The sequence below is a fragment of the Pinus tabuliformis genome, chromosome 8, assembly GCF_031772625.1.
Source record: "Pinus tabuliformis cultivar Carrire ecotype Pingquan chromosome 8, CPIR1, whole genome shotgun sequence".
NCBI lineage: Eukaryota > Viridiplantae > Streptophyta > Pinopsida > Pinales > Pinaceae > Pinus > Pinus tabuliformis.
Genome location: NC_142294.1, coordinates 1,438,671,085 through 1,438,689,704, shown reverse-complemented (window position 1 = coordinate 1,438,689,704; position 18,620 = coordinate 1,438,671,085).

Below are 18,620 nucleotides of genomic sequence, written 5' to 3'. Positions count from 1 at the left end.
TGAAATTATTTTTTCTTTCTTTTAAATAAATCTATGGAAACATAGGTTGCTTAAATTTTTACTCGCGCTGGATGTCTCTGCGTCTAAAGATTAACCTATCTTCTAAATTTGAGTTAAATGCCCTCTTCCTTTTGCTTAGTTTTTTAAGCATGCCAGATATCTCTGCGTCTCAGAGGGTTAACCTATTTCTTTTAAATTTAAATTTGAATACCTCTCATTCAATCAAGATAGCTTTAAGTTTTCTTCAAAATAAAAAATGATTTTAACCTAAATTTACAAAAATCACCATATTCTTCCTGATCTACCTGATCATTGCTGATATTGCCTCTAGTTTACATTTAAGTTCATACTAACTCCAATGGTTGTTATAGCCGGTAATTAAGCTGTGATGGGCTGGTGTTATAGAAAATATCTCTACATGAATCTTTGGAAAACAAATTGATTGAATATATGGAAGCGTTACTCCATATCAACTGGGTTTCTATCTATTATGATCCAAGAAAAAAATATATCAGAATTCATGACCTGGGTTGAATGAAAAAAAATATTTCTGGAATAAAATTGGTTATTTAAAAAATAAATATTGACTCATTCAATTAAATTACATGTTTTTATTAAATAATAGCTTACATTCTATATGTATCTTAAAATATTAAAATAATATATATATATATATATATATATATATATATATATATATATATATCCTTAAAAAATACTTTGTTTTTCTAATAAATCCCAAAGCTATTGGAATTTGAAACAGGTATTCTGAATTCATGACATGGGTATTTATGAAAAAATTCACAATAAAGACTTAAAAGACTCACCTTGTTCATATGTCGTTCCAAAGATTCGAACCCCCCTGGTAGCATGAGGGCCACCAAATAAACTGCAACAGCAATCTTAGATGCAAAAATCTCGGAGGCATAGGCCAAACACATGCCTCCAAGGCCATGACCCACCAGAACAACCTGTATTTCATATGATAAGTGTCAATATTTCATCAGAAATTCAAAATTGGATTCAATTCAGATTTAAATCATTCAAAATTGGATTAAATTTTGATTTAAATATGTGATACCTTTTCTAAATCTGAAATTGAACGCAGGGCCTCCAAAAGGGGTTCTGCATATTCCTGTAATGAGGAGATGTGATCGGGCCGCGTGGGATGGAGACCCAAGGCTACGAGAACGAATACAATGGCGGTGTGGCCTGATTTTTGCAGGAGATCAGCGAGCTTATACCAACACCAGGCCCCGTGGCCTCCCTCATGAACTAGAACAAAGTTGGTGGGTTTCTTGTTCACATGGGCTGCAGGGTCTCCCAGCTTCTACAAGATGGCCTTCGTGGAATTCGTCATCGAGATGGATTCCCTGTAATGGTAAACGTATGTATTTTGCTGGTAGACCGTGGTTAAGGCATCGTTTTTTACATAAAATTAGTTGCATTACTGGCCCTTCTCTAGCAAATTCTGAATTTGTGAACAATTATCTTTATTTTTTGAAAATCTATGTTCACTGTCTTGCCTCTGAATATAGAAGTTGACCCAAAGTCACCATACCCTCTAATTCATTTCTAACATTGTTTTTCAAATAATCTAGCTATATATCATATGTGAAATCTAGGCTTCCACTGAAGTTCTTTGTTTGTTGCTAAATGATACACAGAGGTGATTTCTATTTTATCATTGGTGTTTTACAATGATGAAATGACATATAAATGTAACAATATTTCATATTGCATTGTAGAGCCTTGTTACAAAAGGAGAGAGATTTACCAGAGTTAATGGTACTTCTGCAGAGTAAAGGTGAACTTTACACGCTAAGATTAGAAGCAGACACAAATAGATTCCTTGACACATCTTAACATTTTGTGGGTTATTTTGGTGATATAATTATTTTATGTTGTAGATTTTCTTTGTAGATGTGAAGGGATCATTGTTGAGGCAGCAACAAATCTTTTGCATTCTCGCCTTCAGCATATTCGACCCTTAAGATACTTGTGAGAGAATATAGTTACTTTGTAGGAAATTCTGGACTGGGCTTCAAGAACAGATCAGAATATATTAAAGTTAGTGATGTACTTTTCCAAGGCTTAGACAGAATGGAGTTGTATGTTTTCATGTTGATGTTCCTGAAGGAACACATTTATAAATATGCAATAGGGTGTATGGTAATAATAATTGTTGTATTCCTAAACGAATACAGCTCCTACAAAGTGGTTCTTAGTTGATTAACAATTATCTTGCAATGAACATAGTTTTACATCTACAAACAGATCATATAATGTGGAATGGACTGGAAATCCTGTTGACAACATTTGATTAGTAATTTGAACCTAAATTGGACGTTAAGGAAAAAGTTATAGGCTTATAGCCACTCATTCTATGAAGTTATTCAAACAGAGTGATGGCTTCCTCAGCATGGATGGAGATAGTTGCATTTCTAATAGTGTGGTATTCATTCTCTATTTGTAAACTCTATTTGTATTTTATTGTTCTCTATTTGTAAACTCTATTTGTATTTTATTGTTCTCAGAATATACTTCTTTGTTACTGTTAATAAATAATTCTAATAACAATTCAATGACACCTAAAATCAAAAGTTTCGATAACAACTAAAATCAGAAGTTACAGCTAACAATAATGCTTACATTCAAGGTCTAAATATAAATGATCTGAAAATGAACAAATAAAAAAGAATGCACACAATAACACATGGCCTTTTGTCAAGAAAATTTTCTAGTGGTATAAAAACTCCACCATACATGATACTCTGTTTTACCATACGAAAATAAGTATGACAGAGTGCTCTGTTTCATATTAACGGTGCATTAGGCTACATACATGATACTTGGTTTTACCATACGAAAATAAGTATGACAGAGTGCTCTGTTTCATATTAACGGTGCATTAGGCTACACTGATTGCATATGGAGGATCTCGAGTCCCTTACAGCAACGTCGTGAACTCCCTTTTCACATTTTTCTGTTTTATCTGGATGGAAACTCAATCCTTTGTTGCTCGAGGAAGAAAAATCATTATTCCGGTTGTCTTCTATTTCCAATATTAAACAGATCTACAACCCACCAAATACACTTCATTTAGTTTCCCACATACTGAAATCTTCAATCTCCAACTGTAGTTATAGTTATTTTCCCCACCTGCAAACTTCACCCTTTAGTTTTCAATCTCAAATCTTGATGTAGTATTCTGGCTGGACATTTTACTCTTAATAAGACAATTTAGAATTTAAATCTTCTACGGTATATATCTCAATAGGAAAATTTCTAGAATTTATGTAATGTCGTTGTCGAATAATCTGGAATTAAAACTTGAAACTTGCAAGAAATAATTTACGCAGTAAAACCTTGTCATAAACGAAGTTATTTCAGAAATTTCATAAAAAAATTATGTCCAATATTCCATGATTAATTTACTGCGATAAACCCTAGATACCAAATAAAAATATTCCAGATACAATAAATCATTCAAAACATAGCATCGATTCTGAATGGGGATTTTACTGGACATTTAATAATTATTTCCAAACCATGTCTGCCCAATACGAAATAATACAATGAAGCTCCTCACTGCAATGGCCTGCACGGCTCCTGCACAACTGTTACTGATAATGAAGCTTACTTGTGGACCTTGGCTGGACCCACCTAAAACACTGGTAGTATTGGGTTTTCGTTGTCCAGCGATCACAATGTCAAATTCTTAACAAAATATTCTATATAAATAACAAATTCAGGAGGATCTAAATATCTGGCTCTTCCTCATTTTGAATCTTTTGAAAGGCGGGACCATGGAAACATCCCCCACTTAAGCCATATGAGATTGTGCATGAGATATCACCTTCAAAAAGTTGCAACACTGATTTTGCAGCAAGAAAATGATGCCTATTTGTATCTAAGGCCTCTTAGTGTTCTATTTCCCTGAGCTTTGGTTAATGCCTGTGAATCTTAAAAACAATCAAAATTTGAAAAGCTACACATATTTCTTTCGAATACTCTGTACACTATAAAAAAAAAAAAAAAAATGAAAGATCAATTCAGGCTTGTAAATCTCAAAAACAACCAAAATTTGAAAATTTATACACACATTTATTTTGAATAATATGTACATTGTAAAAAATTGAAAGATCAATTAAGGCCCATAAATCTCAAAAAACAATCAAAATTTGAAAAGCTATACACATATATTTTTTTTGAATAATATGTACACTGTAAAAAAAATAAAAAATTAAAGATCAATTACATACATATGATATGATAGTTATAACAAATTGAAAGATCAATTACATACATATGATCACTGCAACAAATTATCAATGTTCTCTCTCCCAGACCAAAAATGACGTGGAAATCTAAAATTATCTGTAACAATTCTTCAACTGTGTTAATATTCAATTTCCCATGGTAAGGTGGAAAATTAAACCAACAACTTAACACTTAGGAGTGTCTTAACAATACAAATCATGTCTACAAATGCATTCCACTTAAACAAATGAGTATTTATATTTTTATTAATTTTTCATCAAGATTTCTTAATTTTTAATGTTTATTTCTTTACATAAAGCCATTTTTCATTACATATGCAAGCTTAGAGAGTTTCCTATGCACCCTATATATATATCTATTTGAAAAGATATGCTTTGCTAGCCAGATGAAGATGGTAGAAGAGGGAATGGATCACCAAGATCCAAGAATATGACATGATTTTCATGCCCACCAAGATAATGAAAGGACAAGGGCTATCTAAGCTAATGGAAGAAGACAATTTGTAGGCAGTAGGCATCAACCACAGTGGAAGCAAGAAGAACCCAAAGACAATCCCAGGGAACAGTAAAGCTTCATAGGGTCTTTCTGTCCAGGTGCAGGTAGTCCGCATCTTCACAGACATGTCTATTTCACCGAGTCTCTCTCTGAGACAGTGCCCAGATCGTTACGCCTTTCGTGCGGGTCGGAACTTACCCGACAAGGAATTTCGCTACCTTAGGACCGTTATAGTTACGGCCGCCGTTCACCGGGGCTTCGGTCGCTGGCTTCCCCGTCATCAGGTCACCAACTTCAGACAAGAAACATGAGATTTATTTCTTCATTATTGAAATACATTTCAGTTTCTTTGTCTTTACATATAAACCACTCTTCATTATTTTCACTTTGAATGAGCATACAAAGTGGATCCATTTAACAAATTTGTGTGGACAACTTTCTTTCTTCTTGGTAGAGTATTTGGATTTTGCTCTATGTATGTGCATAATTCTTTTCAAAGGCAAATTATTTGTGTAATTTGCTTTCTTCTCCCTCCCTAAGTATTCAATTTGGTTGGATAGAGAAACATTGTCAAATGGTAGGGGATAGTCATGGTGGTTATTGCCTTGGTCACTAGAAAGCTTTGTAGATGCTTGTCCATCTATAGAGGTTTCTTAATTTTGGGTAATCAACTTACTCTAAAATGAAATAAGACATTCAATGTGTTCAGTGTAATATAGATATAAACAAAACATCTAAAGAAAAGTAATTGCACAATAATCCAGTCCAAGAAAACGATGTTTTCCACAAACCAATTAAGCCTTTCAACCTTTTCGGCTTATTTTCTTATATCAAACATTTGTGCAGGGTTTCAACCAATTAACATTTCATTGAGTATATATCTACAAATCAGTGATTTTAAGATCAAATCCCACAAAGCGATTCTATACCTGCTCTTCAATTTCTTTCAAGCTTTTGAAAGCAAAACCAATGAATTATCAATATAATTTTACCATAATAAAAAAAACAATTAGAAGGCGCTTACCCAGCTCAAATTTCTCATCTGTTAGACTTGAACCAACATCTCTTCTAGAGAAATTCAACAATTCTAATTTAATAATCCTATCGGCCTCTCTTTGTACCTTTTGGGACAATTGCTAGTTATAACATGGGTATAACATAACAGGATGGGAGTTAGTGACTCAAATCGTTTCTACCGTAGGATGGAAGAACAGTCAATGGAGACAAAAGGTCGTCATGTGATAAACTAGTGTGGAGCCACTCAAAATCAAACATGTGTATCCACCGTAAATATGATAATAAATTAAGCAAGTGAAAAGAAAACAACTCCAAAAGCGTCATCAATACCACCTGGACGCTTATGTGTTTAAACAAAATGAATAATGGTACTAAGTACTATGCCGAAGCATAAATGGATAGTTGATAGGTATAAGTTAGAGGCATTTGAAAGGTTTATGTAGTAGTGTTGCTTACCCCCAAATGTCATAAGAGTAAATATAATGAACTATAATGGTTTCGTGAAGAAAAATAATATACCAACACTATTATTTGGTGGGTAAGTTATAAGGAACACTATATCCAAAGGCATTCATGAAGTGAGGAACAATTTTATGACCCAAGAAAACCCAACCACCATACTAGGTCAACGCATTAAAGAAATTAACATTATATTTCAACAACTTACACACCGGCTTATTCGTTAATTCTCAGTGGGGCACACGGTACGAGTTAATATGACCCCAAAAAATAAGTAGCTACGTAAATGCGATGATATTTCTAGGTCATGAGTCATTAGGTTGGGGAAGTATATTTACAAGTCATTCATATGTACCATTATGTTTAATAACAGGAACTATGGAAGAATGAACATCACCCCCATGATGGGTAACCAAATAATATAAGTGCTCTTTATATGCCAAGAATTTTAAATATGTGTATGCCATGAACCATAGTGGCTTGCATAAAATGAGGTTAATTTATTTATAAATCAACTTGCATTAGTAAATAAAAACAACAATATACTGGATGACATCGATTTATGAGCATGATGAGGATCAGTGGAAAGTGGACTCATTCACAGCTAAAATTGACACATGTATGGTTAAGTAAAATTAAATACCATAAGTAGAAACTGAAATTCCAAATGCTAAGTGTAGGAGAAAATTCAAAATTAAGTGAGTGTAAAAATAAACATATGTTACCATTTCCTTTACCAGACTTATAATGATTGCCAAGAGTATGTTGTGGGCTAGCACTCCCAATTATCATCTTATATGTCTCACCTAAACATTATGAAGACACAATCTTATTAATTAAAGAGAGTTACGAATTGACTATTTAAGATAAGAGATAGGGAATTATGGAAGGGTTTACCACAATCAGTGATAATGTATGCCCTTATGATGGAATGGTGAAATGTAAAGAAGACAACTTGATTTACAATAGAATAGCTTAACCATTGCAATAAATGTTTGGTAAAAGGGAAAATTGTTAAATGCATTTTATATATAATTCATTGGACTTTTAAATAAATAATTTGAGTCAGAAACTGAGTACATTACTAAAACAATGTTACATAGAATTTTAAAACAACCTACTCAATCACTTGTACATAATGATATTAATCCATGTGAATGTTGGCATAGGAGATATGCTCACCTTCACTATAAAGTTTTTCCAGCCTTAAAGAAAATGGTTTCTGGTGTTCCATATTTACAGGAAGAGAATGGAGTATGTAAGGGATGTGTGCCTGGAAATAATATTAAGAATCCATTTCCATGCAGTGAAAGTAGATCCAAGGAGGTTTTGGACATAATCCATTACGATGTATGTGGCATTATACTAGTGAAGTCTCTTGGAGGATCTTTTGTATTATGCAAAATTCATTGATGATTTCTCCCACAAAACACATATCTATTTGATGAAGATGAAAGATAAATTCTCTAGCAAGTTGCAGGAATTCAAAGTTGAAGTCGAAAATTTGAAGGGAAAGAATATATAAATCGTGAGACCTAGTAATGGAGGAGAATATACCTCCAAGGATCTAATTTCCTTTTACAAATAATTTGAGATTAAGAGGGAGATGGTAGTCCTTTATAATCCGCAACAAAATGGATTTGCTGAAAGAAAGAATAGGACCATTGAAGAATCCATCAAGGAAATGATGTATGACTAAGCCCTGCCTATGTTTCTATGGAGTGAAGCATCAATGAGCATTGTCTACATTCAAAATATAAGTCATCATCGAATCTTGTAAGACAAGACTCCTGAACAAGCATTCAATGGTAAAAAATTATATGTTGGTCATTTAAGAATATTTGGTTGTCCTGTTTATATTCATGTTCCTAAAGATGAGAGAAGGAAGTTAGATCCTTCAAGAATAAAGGAATATTTGTTGTGCTAGTAAATCATCAAAGGCATATAGAATATATATTCTATGACAAATTAATTTGAGGTTAGCAAGGATGTGACCTTTGATGAGAAAGTGGCTTATTGGAAGTTTAAAGAAGTGGACATTAATGAAAACAAGGAACATGAAGCTTATAAGGAAGAAGGATATGGTCCATCAATTCCTTCTACATAGTTTTTTTATCATTAAGAAGAGCCAGAAGTGCTAAGCGGACTAGTGGACATGATTGTTCCTGAAATCAAGAAAAGACCAACTTGGTTGAGATCCACTTGCATTTAGTGGTCAAAAACCCTAGGTTGGTAATTTAATAATATTTAGTTGTCTTTCTTATATTCATGTTCCTAAATATAAGATATGCAAGTTAGGGGCTTTAGGAAATAAACAAATATTCGTCATTTATATTGAATCATCAAAGGCATATAGAATATATATTCTAGGATAAAAGTAAGTTGAGGTTAGCATGGATGTGACCTTTGAAGAGAATGTGGCTTATTAGAAATCTAAAGAAGTGGAAACTTATGAAGACAAGAAACATGAAACTCATAAGGAAGAAAGATTTGGTACATCAAGTTGTTCTAAACAACTCGTTGATCATCGAGAAGAGATGGAAGGGCTAAGCGAACCAGTGGACCTAATTTTTCCTGAAACCATGAAATGACAAGCTTGGTTGAGATCCAATTGCATTCAGCTGTCAAAAACCCTAGGTTGGTCATTTAAGAATATTTGGTTGTTCTATTTATATTCATGTCCCTAAAGATAAGAGAAGGAAGTTATAGCCTTCACGAAAGAAATGAATATTCAATGTTTATGTTAATTTTGTATTACTCTATGTTGTTACAATTACTTTAGCCCAATTCTTAACTTCAATTAGAAATCAAATTAATCTTCTAGAAAAAAATAGAAATTGTAGATAGAACAGAAAATGACAAACAGAAATAAGGGACAACAAGAGACACCAAGATTGGGTCAAAGACAAGGAAAAAAACCCACAAGGGGGAAAACCCTTTCAAATTCTTCTTCTTATTATATTTCCATAAAATGCTTAGCCAATAGTACAATAATCCACTTTCAACAATGATTCAAAGTCAAGATTTGACTATCCGAGTAGAAAAACCAATATCCAACCAATGATGAGCCTCAAAAGTAAACTTTGGTCTATTGTCAAAATATGCAATGTATGTCTAATTCGTCAATATTCAAAGTGCACCCTAACTAGTCAAAGTCAATGGTTAGATAACTCCTCCAAGATCTCAATCAACAGTCCACAAACTTGGCATCAAATTATAGTCAAAATTATCCCAAAATAGTCCAAGAAAACCTAGTCAAACTCGATCAAAATAGAGAGAAATTTTGCAGTCAATCCCTTTTTTCAACCCTATAGTCAACACTATTCAAATAGTCTATATCACCTCTATTTTTTTCCAATCAACTTAGCCTCAAGAAATCATAATTTTCCTAGTCAAAGAAAGTGAAATGATGAGGTCAAACTCGGTCAAACAAATGGTCAAACCCTCGAGCAAAAAAATCAATGCAGAAAATTCAAAATTTCCTCCAAGACCCTTACACATCTGAGCTTGACCTATAGCATTTCAATTTTGTATGAACCAATGAGAAGAGGAGAGAGAATATTATTGAGTTGGTGTGATGCCAAAAGATGTGACCCTTAACTTGTTTTTATATGCGTTGGAGGAGGGAAATTTTGCTTATAGGCTGACTTGGACATTTGTGACATTATGGGTTTTCTCACCAAAAATATGTTTTTCCTTAACCAAATTGAGTGCTTCCAGGATCAATTGTGGGTCTCTCTTAGTGAGGAATAATTTCCAATGGAAGGAATTTGTCCCTGGGCTACCAAATTAACACTCCCTCTTATCTAGGGAGAATCGTTTTACTGTAAAGTATGTCCCATCACAAATTTCTTGTCATCATCAAATCAAATGTCATATTTTCTCATATTTTCTTATATTTTATTATCTATACTTCATTTTTTGAACACTCGTGAATCTAAAAGAAGAATAAGTTGACATAATAGGGGAGCTTAAGCTACAACCCTATATCCAATGACAATCGAGAAAAATCTCTCTACTAGCAAGGATCACATCCATCCTATTCTCTAGTCAATAAGAGAGATCAACTTGTCATATATATGGTAGAGATCACAACCATCCCAATGTTCATTGATCTTCCCAAGTTGACCCTGAAGAGTCAAGTGGTAGAACACCTGCATCCTATATACTTGAGGGAGATCCACTTTCTATGCAAGGATCACACCTACTCAAGTCATAATTAAGGGATATCCTCTTGCTATGTAAGGATCAAACCTACTCAATTCTTCTCAACCCATTGGCTAAATTAAGAGGCAATCCCAACAAGGCCCGCTTATGGGTAGGATGCATATTGTGGTATACTTTGTCAATCATGATAGGGGGAGATACCCATCTTGTCATAAGTGACAAGGATCATACACACCCTATGGTGAAAATAGGTGATATCCACTTACCTTAGAGGGTAAGGATCACAACCATCCTATTCCCCAAATATATCTTAACCACATGAGCTCTCAAGCTCAATTCCTCTCCCTTTGAGATCAATCAAGGGGGAATATAATAGCTCAGTGTTCTCAGTCATTTGGGACCCTTACCTAGGAGTGTCACACCCATTAGTCCAAGTTTCTCTCTAAATACCAAGAACTACCCTTTTAGCAAAGCCTTAGTGACTATATCTTCTCTCTACTCATCTATTAATATGTGATGGAGTCTTATGACTCCTCTCCATATCAGGTCTTGAATGTAGTGGTACCTAATCTCAATGTGCTTAGAATTGTCAAGAAATATGGGATTCTCTACCAATTGGATCCACTCTTGTTGTCGTAATATATTACGATAGTATCCAGGACCTACTTAAATAGATCTCCAAAGATCTTTCTCGACCAAACTTCCTCACAAATAGCCATGCTAGTAGCTATGTATTCTTCCTCAATTGTGCTTAAATCTACAAACTTTTTATTTCCTACTTATCCAAGATATCATAGTGGATCCCAAGCTAAAGCAATACATTTTGTGTTTTTCCTGTCATTAATGTTTCCATCCCAATCAGCATAAGTATATCCATGCATTCATGCATCTCCGACAAAATATCTCAAAACAAGGTTAATGGTCCCATGCAAGTATATCAGAATGTGTTTAACAGTAACCCAATGTGCATGGAGGGGCTCAGTCATAAATTGACTTAAGGTGTTCACTACAAAGCATATGTCTAGATGATTGTTCACAAGAAACATCAATGCCCTAATCAGTTATCTATACTGAAAAGGATTTGTTAGGTCAGTTCCAATAGTGTCTCCACATAACTTCTTGAAATTCATCTGTATCAGGGTGGCCAAGGATTTGCATTCTATCATTCGAATTATCTCCAAGAGATTCACAACGTATTTTCCTTAAGAAAGGAAAATCTCTCTATGTTTTTATTAGACTTCTAGTCCCAAGAAATATTGCATCCTATGATGATCCTTCATCACGAACTCAAAGGCCAACTCCCTCTTACACTCGACCATCAGGAGCTCACTACCTATCAAGAATAGATCATCAACATATAGAACAAAAATCAATGGCATACCTTGGACCACCTTGAAGTAGATGTTAGGATCAGCGCTACTTCTTTTGAATCCAAGCTTCACTAGGTATCTATCAATATAGGAATTCCATGCTCTCGGGGCTTGTTTCAAGCCATACAATGCCTTCTTCAACCCAGAAACATGTGTTTTTCAGTTGTTAACTTCAAATCCTTGTGGTTTCTCAATGTAAAATTCATCTTGTAAGATTCCATGAAGGAATGTCATTTCTACATCCATCTATTGAAGAGTCCATCCTTGACTATCAATAAGGAAATAATCGATCTAATGGTTGTGTAGCGAGCAACATAATAAAATATATCATCGTAATATTCTCCCTCTTTCTGGGAGAACCCTTAGTCCACGAACTTGCCTTGTATTTATCAATTCTTCCATTATGTCCATGTTTGATTTTCTATAGCCATTTTGAAGTCACCATTTATTTCCTTTTCAGTCTCAGAACGACATCCCATATATCATTCTTTAGAATAGATTCATATTCCTCGATCATGGCATCCTTCCATACTTGTTCCTTCACAGCTTCTTCAAAGGTAGATGGATCATCTTGAATGATAGTAATAATGGAATCGAGGTATCCCTTAAACCTTAATGGCTTCTTGCTCTCTCTAAATTTTCCTCTAGAGGGGATGTGTCTTTCAGCATATTATAATGTATCTCGAATCCACAATGGTATTTTCCTACGAGGAGGATTACTTGGAGGAGGATCCAAAGGATCCATGGGCTCCATAGGATCGTAAAAAATCTCCTTCTCAGGTTCAAGCATGGAAGGACCTTCTAGAAGATCCAAATCATTATCTTTATTTTTAGGAGGAGGAGGTGGAGGAAGGTCCCTTGATTTTCCAAGGGAAACATATTCATCGAATGTTACATCCCTGCTAAACTCTATCTTCTTTTGACCAGGTATGTATATTATAATTGTTTTGGAATTTTCACAGTACCCAAAAATGTACATTTTCTTTCGGTGCCTTCCAGATTGTTCCTCTTGTCCTTCAGCACATGGAAATATATAGGGTAGAAAAATATCCTGAGATAACCAATTTCGGGCTTCATACCTGTGAATACTTCTTTGGGAGTCCTGTTGTTCAATGCTTAATGAGGGACCTTGTTTTTAACATATACCATTGTATTTTTTGCTTCTCCCCAAAGGAACTTTGGTAGCTTTTGATCATGGAGCATTTCTCGGGAAGATTCTACAAAAGATTAGTTCTTTATTTTAGCCACTCCATTTTGTTTGGGATTATAAACCATAATGGTTTCCTTCTTAATACCTTCCTCCTTACAGATATCTATGAATTCATTTGAAATGTACTCTCCACCATTGCCAGACTTGGAGACCTTAATTTTCTTCCATGTTTTATTTTCGATCAATCCCTTGAAGGCCTTGAACATATCGAAGGCTTCATCCTTACGCTTCAATTAATATATCCATATTTTCCTGGAGAAATCATCAATAAAAGTTATGTAGTAAAGATGTCCACCAATAGAATGCATGGGCACCGATCCGCATAAGTCAGAATGAATGAGTTGGAGGATGTCATTAGTCTTCTTCTTGCTAGAGGGGAATGGTCCCTTTGTCTTCTTCCCACTAGCACACCCTGGACATACTCCATCATTTCCAAATTGAACATCTGGAATCCCAAAGAATAACTTCATCAATTTTGGAAAATCTTCATAATGTAGATGTGCCAATCTTTGGTCCCATAGCTCACTTTAATGATTAGTATTGTGGACCATTGCTAGTAAAGGTATTCCAGTGACTCTATAGAGTCCTTCCACTCTAAATCCCATTGTAAATGAATCTTTAATTTGAAACTATTTTGTTCAAGTGATGACTTTTCCTTTTATGAAAGTTACTCTCATTCCTTTATCTTCCAAAGCATAAATTGATACTAGGCTCTTCTTTAGTTCCAGAATATACATCACTTCATGAAGTATAATGTATTCCCTAGAGTCTAAATCAAATTCAACAGATCCATGACCCTTCACAGGATATTCATTGTTATCTCTAAGAATGATCTTCAAACTTTCCTCCCTCTCAACCAGATTTGAGAGGACCTCCTTATACCCAGAGAAGTTTTTAGAAGCCCCACTATCTACTAGAAAATTATCATATGAATTCAGAGGAGAAGAGATAGAGAGGGAAAAAATAAGAATATACTCAGATTGACTAGTAGTTGCATCACTTTCATACCTAGAATGTCTTGACTTCTTTTGAGGACAATGTCCATCTTCACGATCATCAAGAGTATCTCTTCTTCTTCTATCATCTCTTCCTCTTTGATCATATATTTTTCTATCGTCTCTTCCTCTTTGATCATATCTTCTTCTATTATTGAACCTGTTATTTTTGAATTCATGATTGTTATTGTATATTTACCTTGGATCATTCCTTATTTCTTAGAAATCTTGAGCATAGTGACCAAAACTGTGACAATTGTAACACTCAATTTTTGACATGTCCTTGTCTCTTCTTGATATCCTTCTACAAGAGTCCTAGGGAGCTAGAGAGGACTTCTTTGAATTATATGGTCCTCCTCTACCTTTCTTCTTCTTGTTCTCAACAAAAAAGGTAGTTGAATCGCCTTCTTCATTGTTTTGAATTCTTCCACGTGTAATCATCCAAGCTTCTTCTTGAGTGCATTGACCAACAATCTCATCAAAAGTTGGGAGTCCGTTATTGTTTCTTATGGTGGTAATTCAGGTTTCCCACATAGGAGGAAGACCTTGAAGGGTTATCATCAACAACTCTCTATCAGATATGGGCTCACCAACAATTTTAAATTGATCTCTTAATTGATACACCCTCATGATGTAAGACTGTACAGATTCCCCCTGGTTCAACTTCATTTCTTTGAGTTTGTTCTTCAGGGACAGGATGTGGCTCAATTTATTAATTTGATACATACCTAAAATATTGTTAAACATGTCCCTGTACTTCTTCATGTTACCAAAATAAAAAAGTGAATGATCCTACAAACCATCAATAATAATTTTCTTTTCCTTGCTTTGACCTTTCTTGTACTTGGACTTTGGTGGTAGTGGGAGAATTCTCAAGAGGCTCAAGAACCTTTCCTTGCACATATTCCAAAATATTTGTGTCATCCAATATAACTTCTAACCTAATATTCCATGCAGCAAAGTTTGATGATTCGCCCAACCTCTCATTGTCCTCAAAGAAAGAAGTTGTAAAATTGTCTCTTTGGGCTTTGATCTTCACCTTAGCTCTGATACCATGTTAATTTTTCACTGCTCTATGTTGTTACAATTACTTTAGCCCAATTCTTAACTTCAATTAGAAATCAAATTAATCTTCCAAAAAATAGTATCCATTTTAGATAGAATAGTAAATGACAATGAGCAATAAGAGACAACAAGAAACACCAAGATTTAGTCAAATACTAGGGAAAAACCACACAAGAGGGAAAAATCTTTCAAACTATTTTTCTTATTAAATTGTCACAAAATTTCTAAAAGAGATTACAATAATCCAATTTCAACAATGAGTCAAAATCAACCTTTGGCTATCCAAATAGACAAACCAATATCCAACCAATGATGAGCCTCAAAAGCCAACTTTGGCCAACTTTCAAAATTTGTTATTTTTGTCCAAGTCAGCAGTAGTGAAAGTGTGCCTTAACCAGTCAAAGTCTATAGTCAAATCAATCATCTAAGATCTGAGTCAATAGTCCACAAACTTGGACTCAAATTCTAGTCAAAGTTAGCCCAAAATAGTTTTAAAAAACAAGTCAAACTTGGTCAAAAGAGAGAGAAGGATTTGGTCCTAAGGAAGAAAGATTTGGCCCATCAAGTTATTCTAAAAAACACATTGATCATTAAGAAGAGCTAGAAGGGCTAAGAAAATCAGTGGACCCAATTGTTCCTAGAATCAAGAAAATACCAGCTTAGTTGAGATCCACTTGCATTTAGTGGTAAAAAAGCCTAGGTTGGTCATTTAAGAATATTTGTTTGTCCTAATTATATTCATGTGTTAGAAATTAATTGATGGAGCAATTAAATACACAAAATGTTGTGGAAGCACAAATACATAAACGCATAAAACAAGAGAGACACAGATATATGTGGTTCAACCAATTTGAGCTACGTTCACGAATAAACAACCGGTGCTTCCTTTTCTATTATCCAACAAAATGAAGAGATACAAACTACAACATAGCAATTGTAATTTTCTCCTCTCTCTCTCTCATAGCCTCCTCTCTATCTCTCTTAGAATAATGATACATAGCTACAATACAATTCCCTCATATAAACTAAGGGTTTCATTCTAGGGAAAAAAACCATAAATTAACATAACTTTTATCATTACATCATCTAACTGATGAACGACCCATATTGACTATGAAATTACAATATTTTACAGTGCAATTTTCATCTATTTTTAGCTTTAGGGGTGCTACCCCCGAACCCCCGTCAGGGGGGCTCATAAAATTCGTCCCCCCCCCCCGGACCCCCCTTATGGTGATTAAATGAGTGATGTTACCACCCCGTTAGGAACAGGGATCCAAAGTAGCTGAAACAAAAAACCTCTAAATAATCAAGAAGATAATCAGGCTCCACACCCAACAATCTCCCACTTGGAGACTAATATTATAAACACCATCATTGCTTCACTTGCTAGACAATGACTCCACTTTGGACCTATAAGTTTCTTATATTCATCATCATACTTGAAGACCAATTGAAACTGAGAAGAAGCTTAGTTTATCCCTGGTTACAACTTTTGTTAACATTTCTGCGGGATTCTAGCTAGTGTGTATCTTTTCCATCTTCATTTATCCACCTTCCAACGTTGATCGTATGAAATGGTACTTGAGTTGTATATTTTTAGTTTTGTAATGAAATGTTGTGTTGGGTCCCTATAATACTAGTGATTACCCCATTACTATTGTAGTTATACCCCTTATTTATATTGTTGTGCCCCTATTACCCCCATATTGTTATTTGCCCCATAGAATCCCTCTATTGTTATTTTTGTGGCTTTATATTATTATTGTTAGGTCGGCTGGATTATATTGTGACTCCTTAGACTCCTATATATAGAAAGGAGGTTTTGTCATTTGAATCATTCAAGAATTGTTTATTTATTTAATGTAAAGGAGGTTGTCCCCTCATTCTAAGGCGTTGATCTATCTTTTCTATCTTTTCTTGAGCTGGTTTCATAACATTTGGTATCAGAGCTTTGGATTCTAGGGTTTCGCTGCTCCAAACAGGTCATCGTGGAATTTTCGCTATAAATTTTTTTCTGTGACGTTTCAGAAGTTGCAAAAAAAAGCCATTTTAGAAGAAATCGCCTTGAACCTTGGGTCTAAAGTTCAGAGCTTTTTGCGTGATATTTGCGGAGATATGATCTGAGGAAGTTGGTCTTTTTGCAGACTCCTGAATTACATTCAAAACGGGTGACCTGGGGAAAATCGTCATAACTTTCTCTCTGGAAATCAGATTGAAATTTCGTAAGAAGGTACAGAAAGAGGACGGACTGTAGTTTCTTTTATATTGTTTTCAGAACCAAAGATCAAAAATTGTACACGTGGCACTTCATACAAGTTCGCACGTCTGGAAAGGTCTATAATCAGGTCATCTTGGGAGATTGTGCATAACTCTTTCTTGGAGAATCCAATTTGGATTAGACTGGTGGCATTGGAAAGAGGACACAGAGAGCTACTATAGGTCTCAAATTCACAACTAGATGATTAGAAAGTACAGAGATACATCAGAGGCAATATCGAGCTCCTACAAAGTGAAAAAAGGTGTGTAGATTTTTTTAAATTTTTGCTTAAGCTTGGTTTGAAAATTTATTTTGAAAGAATTCAAAGGGCATAGTAGAGCATTATTATCGGTAACTGATGCCCCGAGGAAAGAAAATGCAAACACCTAGTAAGGAACCTGAAATCTCTAGCATGACTCATGAAGAAGAGGAAGAAATGCTACATGATATATCAAAATTACAAGAACAAGTGCAACAAATGTCACGCTCACAAAAGTTAACAGAAGCTAAGATAAATAGCGTGGAAGCTAAGATGAATGGCATGGAAGCTAAGATGGACAATTTGAAGATAGATTTGAACACAATTTGAAGACAGGCATGGCAGATTTGAAGACAAATTTGACAAATTTTCTACAAGAAATACTTACTAATGGTGAAAAGGTAGTAAAGGAAACTCATGATGAGAACAAAAGAAATGTTAATCATGATTCCATAGACGCTAATGTTGGATCGAAGAATCACCATATTCAAAAAATCGATATGAGGAAGTTTGATGGCAAGGATCCCGCCACATGGATATTACAGATGGAGCAATTCTTCGATCTCAATAATGTGCAAAACACACAAAAGGTACGTATGGCAACTGTATATTTGGAACCAAATCAGTTTGTATGGTATCAATGGCTTTGTTCTCGTAAACAATTTATCACTTGGGCAATTTTTACGGAAGAATTGATAGCACATTATGAGGATACAAAAAGCAACACTTTTTTTAGCCAATTGATAAGTCTCAAACAAAAGGGTTCAATAATGGAGCACATTGAGGAGTTCCAAAAATTGAACATAAGGGTAAAAGATATTCCAGAGGAGCATAGGATTGATGTGTTCATAGGGTCTTTAAAGGATAATATCCAACATGATGTTCGCCTTTGGGAACCTGATTCATTAGAGAAGGCATTCAGGTTAGCAAGAAAAATGGAAAGCAAAATTATGGCAACTAGGAAGCATACCACTCACAACTATAAAGACGGAAGTGTTGTTGCCCTAGTCTTCCACAACCTACAAGGTTGACACCACAA